Below are 5,507 nucleotides of genomic sequence, written 5' to 3' on the forward strand. Positions count from 1 at the left end.
ACAACTAAGCCCAGTTTGGATGGGCAGTGGGAACTGTTGAATCTTTGTTATAGATATGTGTGTATGGATTTTAAGATAAAGTTATAAGGATTAATTACTGCAAAAAATTATTAAAATGACATCTCAAAACTCATTTTATATGCATATATCTTTTATGTTTTTTAGTCTGTGAACCGAATAAAGATTTATCTGATGATGATGCATCTCTTATTTACAGAGGCTGTCAACTAGGTCCTTATCATTAAAAAGTAGATGTTCATTTTGTCCATAAAAATAGAAATGTTTTCAATGACAAGTATTCCTACTTCTTCAGTTTGCCTTTTGAACCACTACATTCATTGTCTCTTAGCTTAGGTAACGATCCACTTTTTTCTGTTGAATTAGCCATTCTTTTTCAAGCTGTTCTAAGAGTTCCGGTGTCAATAGACCTTCTTTCACTAATTTGGCAGAAAGAGGACCACTTCTATGGCCATGCTTATCTGACTACAACTAAGCAGATCCAGAACCCAGTGTTTTGGATCCTCTCATTCTTCTCTGACCAGGACTTCACAGGACATTAGCCGGTATACTGTTATGAGGACTTCAAGATTTTGAATTCCGTCATTCACATTCGTTGTGGCTAGTGGAGATGCGTTAACATAGAAAAGGGGACCCCCTCTATTTATACTTTGACCTAGCATAGAAGATCACACTACAATCTGTGATCCCTCAGACACAGAATAAGGGATGAATGTAGTATGTATGAGAGTGTATGGATGAGAGATATGTGAGATTTTCATTGGAAAATAATTTTTTCTTTGTGTGGATTCATTTTATCTATTTGATTCATGTCTTTTTCTGATAAAATAATTGTAAATGTATTTGGATAAGATAATTGGAATGTAATTTGGAATCACTGTGAAAAATAGAATTTTGTTTAAAAAAAAGAAATAAATTAAAAAAAAACTTTTGATAAAATATTGTGTTGTCACCTTGTGTTAAAAAAACTTTGTAGATAAAAATAAGAGAACTGTCGAGTACTAAAGCATCTAGGTCATGAGGGAATTCCTTCTCTTTAGTCTTGCTAGTGGAGATGCGTGCGCCATAGGCATGGTAATATTTGCTTCCGAAACTCGAATTAGTTTTGTAATGTTGCACATCCCAATTTGTATAATACTGTCAAGTTCTTTCTGTATTACTCTTATAAGGTTAGCATTAGGGAACATATCCATAAACCGGTAACTTAACCACAGATAGAGATCAAGGACATCGTGAACAGCTTCTAGATGCATAAGTTCCTTGATGTTCTTCGGTGGGATAAGTGGCCAATTAACATGTTTGCACATCAAATCAAATGTCAGTGGCTAATTTCTGCTGAACCACCTGGCAAACTTCAACAATGAGGTGCAGACAAAAGGCTGTTTTCTATTGATGGGTGCTGTGCAGAACACATACCTAGCTCTCAGGTTTAAAGGAATGTGTTGAATCATATCTGCAACAAATTTAAAATCATCAATATTACAGACAAAGTAATGTCCATCTACTTTTGAAAGGCTCACAAAAATATCAATTACATTTGACAGAGTAGCATCAGTAATGTGATAAGCAAACATTTCTATCTGCTCTGCAGTGGGGTGCAGACCTGCTGTCTCAATTTGATCAACAGGCTTATTCAGAATTTCTTTCAGCAACACCAGGTCCTCACAATGCATTGTGGTGACAAATCATTCCTTAAATGTTTAGCTGAATCTCCCTGCACGACCAGAAATCTGCATTGCTTGAAATGTTGTGATAATGTCAATCTCCTTTTCCCCTTTTTCATTAATGGGAGGCTTCACCAGAGAATTAAAAATGATTTGTTTAATGCTCGTTAAGTCCCATTCCTATAGCATTGTTGCAACTATAATTTTACACGGATCATAAGGATCATTAAATTTCTTTGCCTGAGACAATTTTGTTCCTGGTGGAAGACTTCCATATATGACTGCAAAATTCTAACCCACGGGCTTCAATCTGTCTACTCACAGAGTGAATGTCATTTTTATTGAAACAAACAATGCAGTCACCAGGGTGTAGGTTACCTAATGTTTCCAGAGCACGATCATGAACAGTAATTGGGGTTAGCCTCTTGTAGTTTTGTACCTCAAATTCCTCTTCTGTTGTGAGCATGAACTTGGTCACCAAATGTATAGCAGCAGCTTCTCTGCATACATGAATTTCTTCTGCACACAGTTCCAAATGGGCTCTTGTCCATGCCCATCTTCTTGCTGTATCTTTGATCATCATCATTGCAACTTCATAAGGTGTTGTTACACTGCACATCTTGACTGGCTGGTTGGTCTGCCTCCTGGATCAACGTGCACCACTTCTTCTCCTGTTACTAGGTCACATGGCACACAAGCATCAATACTTTTCTGGAAAATTTCATGTACCAGCAATTTTAATGGACCACAATATACGCCTGATTTTGTGGCCAAGTACCTTTTGATGGCATGGTAGGTTATTCCACTGTTTGTAGGTCCAGCATGAAATACAATTTTTTGTTGAATACCTCTTACTTCAGCATACCAGTTGGGTGGTAATCTTAAATCACTGATTTTACGAAGATCGTCTATGCAGTCCAGCATGGGCTAGATCTGTTTTGCGTGTCTCATAAAAAAAGGGAAAAAGATCATCAACATGACCTGCATCACAGCATATGTCATTTAGAATATTATGCAGGTCCACATCCAACGATCCTGACTCCATTAAATGTCTTCTAAAGCTTATAAAAGCTTGGTGAAAAAGCTGTGCGTCTAACCCGTTTTCCGCGGCCAGCTTTTGCATTTCTTTCCTTTTGTAAAATCGATTTAACAGTTTCAAGATCTCTCCTCTGTCCAAAGCCTGGGTCAATTCAGCCCCAATGTCACCCTCCAAGTTCTGCATGGGCTTCAACTGTACAGGTACAAACAGGGAAGTGTCCATTGGCTGACAGTCGTCCCCCTGGGAGGATACCATAGAGGGGGTAGAGACCACCCAAGGACCGTGCCATGGGCCCACCATACCGGCACCAAGTATGTGATGGAACACATGCTTTGCCGTGGGAGGGTACCCAGAAGAAGCGGAGCACGGACATGACCACATATGGATGCAGGCAATACCACCCCCTAGCCTATCAAGTCTATCTAGTCTTGTGATGTAATAGTTTGGGGGAACTAGGATGTCTAAGATGGGCATGGATGATTTATTTAGCCAGGTTTCCCTAAAAAAGTATAAGGTTGGGTTCATTGGTTATTATGAGGTCAGCTATATCAGCGGCATGACGTGTGGCCAATCTACAATTTAGTAGGATACATTTTAGCTGGGCCTTGGTAGGAGTGGTCGTAAAAGATGGGTACTCTATTGAGGTTATTTTTAACAATACCTCTGGGAGTGTTTCTTGTAACTCTAGAGGCATTGGACTGGATGGGTTGGATTAAGGACAGTTTCTGTGTGTTATCCATGTGTGCAGGTTTAGGGGGTGGGGAAGGGAGCTCGTAGGAATGGAGTAGGGAAGAAAGATCTTTTGATGATAGGAGTTTTTTTTCCGATCAGACCGGATGAAGCATTGGGGTAAGGTACTTGTTTCCATCTGGGAAGCATCTGAGACGGGGAGCTAGTGCATGACCGATGAGTGAGTCTTGCATGTGGCTTGGGTTGTAGCAGGATCAGGTCATGAAGACTTTGGATGTCCTCTTTGATTTGTTGTAGGGATAGTAGTATCTCATCGAGTCTGGGGTCAGGTGTAGGATTTATCGTATTGAAAGCCTGGACTGTGGTTAAGTGAGGAGGGGTTATTACTTGTGTGGGGTCCTGGGGCGCGACGTGAGCTGGTTCGACGTATGGTGGTTTTTCAGTGTGGTAGTCCGTGGAGAAGGGAAGGGTAGAGAAGAGACTTGAAGGGGTATTGATGTGTGCTTTAGAAGGATCTGATTTGTTGTATTGCATTATTTCAGGGTGGTCATCACTGGAAAGGGGGAGTAGAGAGGGGACGTGAGGGGGTATTGATGTGAGCTGTAGGAGGAGGGACGGTGAGATTAGTAGTGCTTCGAGAAGGAGAGGTTTGGACCGTGCTCTGATTGGGAATAGGTGTGTAAGGTGAGATTGGAGCAGAATCTGCAATGGAATATTGGGGATGGAGAGGGAGGTGGGGAGGAGTGTGCTATATAAAGGGTAGGCGGAGGTGTGGTTATGGAGACGGGGAGTGGTGGTGGAGGATGAGGTGGTGTATGGGAGGGCTGGGGTGAGGAGATGTGAGTATGAAATGATGTGGGTATAGTAGAAATTATGGTGGTGCTGGGGGAGAAGTAGGGATTATGGAGATGTATGTCATTTAATGGGGTATAGATTAGGCCTGGGGTGGGTGTATTTGCACTATGGGATAACAAGGGAGAACGTCTAAATGGGGAGTCAGGTAGGGAGTCAGTCAGAGCGCTGGGAGAGTGGTTTGATGGGGAGGTGGGATAGGGTCTTGCCCCCTTCGATTTGATGATTGGGAAGAAGTTATCCAGTATATTAAGGTTATGGTCTGATGCCTGCATGAGAGTGATCCCATTATGATAGATGGTAATTGTAGCAGTCGCTTTGTAGAATGGGAATGGAATGATGGATAATGTAAGACCATGTGCAGTTTTCTTAGTGGATGCAATCGAGAATAGGGCGACAAAGGCTTTCCGCCATTGTGCTCTTCTTTTGGTGTACAGGATGATGTTGTTTGTTATGTACCCTTTGTTATTTGAGAAGTAGGGTCAGAGATTGGGGTTTCTGGGTTGGATTTTAATAGACTATGTTTAAACGCTTTGGCCGCTTTTTTGAGAGGCTAGGGGGATATTTGATGGAACAGGTGTGCAGGCCCATGGGCTCCATATTGTAGGTGTAGTTTGTTAGGGAGGGGGGAGAAAGGGTCAGAGAGTGAGAGAGGTAATGTGATAAGAAATATATTTGGAGAATTTTGTTTGGGGAGATGGGGTGTAAAGGTCAGAGAGTATGAGAAATAGTAGTCTAATTCCGCGTTTTCTTTTGGGAGTGATCATGCTCTGATACTAAAATTACAGAGATCCCACAAGATTTAGCAATATCTTGTCAAAAAGGTATAGGGAAATACAGCGAGCTTTTCCTGTTCACTAACAAGAATAAAATTCACCAAGGAAATATCCAGGAAGCATGCTTTCATGAGTGGGAATGTTGAATCTCCATCTTATGGTAACAAAGCTCATCATCATTCAAGTCAGCATTAATCAAATTTAACAACCACTGAAATGCTTCTTGAGATAATTAAGCCACCACAATTTGGACCCAGCCATATGCAAATCAGTCTTGTCTCCGCTCCAATGGGAGCAGTTCAGCCCAGACTGCCAGCCAGGTCGTCCCTGAATCAGAACACAAGAAACCCAGGACCAGTAATTAACCAGAAAGAATTAATAAGGCAGTAAAAACAGCTTTTCAGGCTAGAGAAACACTTTCTACTGTAAAAGGATGTTCTTTCATCCTGTAGTAATACACAATGTTGA

The 5,507-nt window shown here is 41.3% G+C and overlaps 1 pseudogene; it reads right to left on the minus strand.

Moving 5' to 3' along the window:
- Positions 1 to 301: 301 nt before the first annotated feature.
- On the minus strand, positions 302 to 3,094 carry LOC144819468 (ATP-dependent RNA helicase SUPV3L1, mitochondrial-like; annotated as a pseudogene).
- Positions 3,095 to 5,507: the final 2,413 nt, after the last annotated feature.

This window comes from Lissotriton helveticus, chromosome 2_1 (genome assembly GCF_964261635.1).
Source record: "Lissotriton helveticus chromosome 2_1, aLisHel1.1, whole genome shotgun sequence".
Classification (NCBI taxonomy): domain Eukaryota; kingdom Metazoa; phylum Chordata; class Amphibia; order Caudata; family Salamandridae; genus Lissotriton; species Lissotriton helveticus.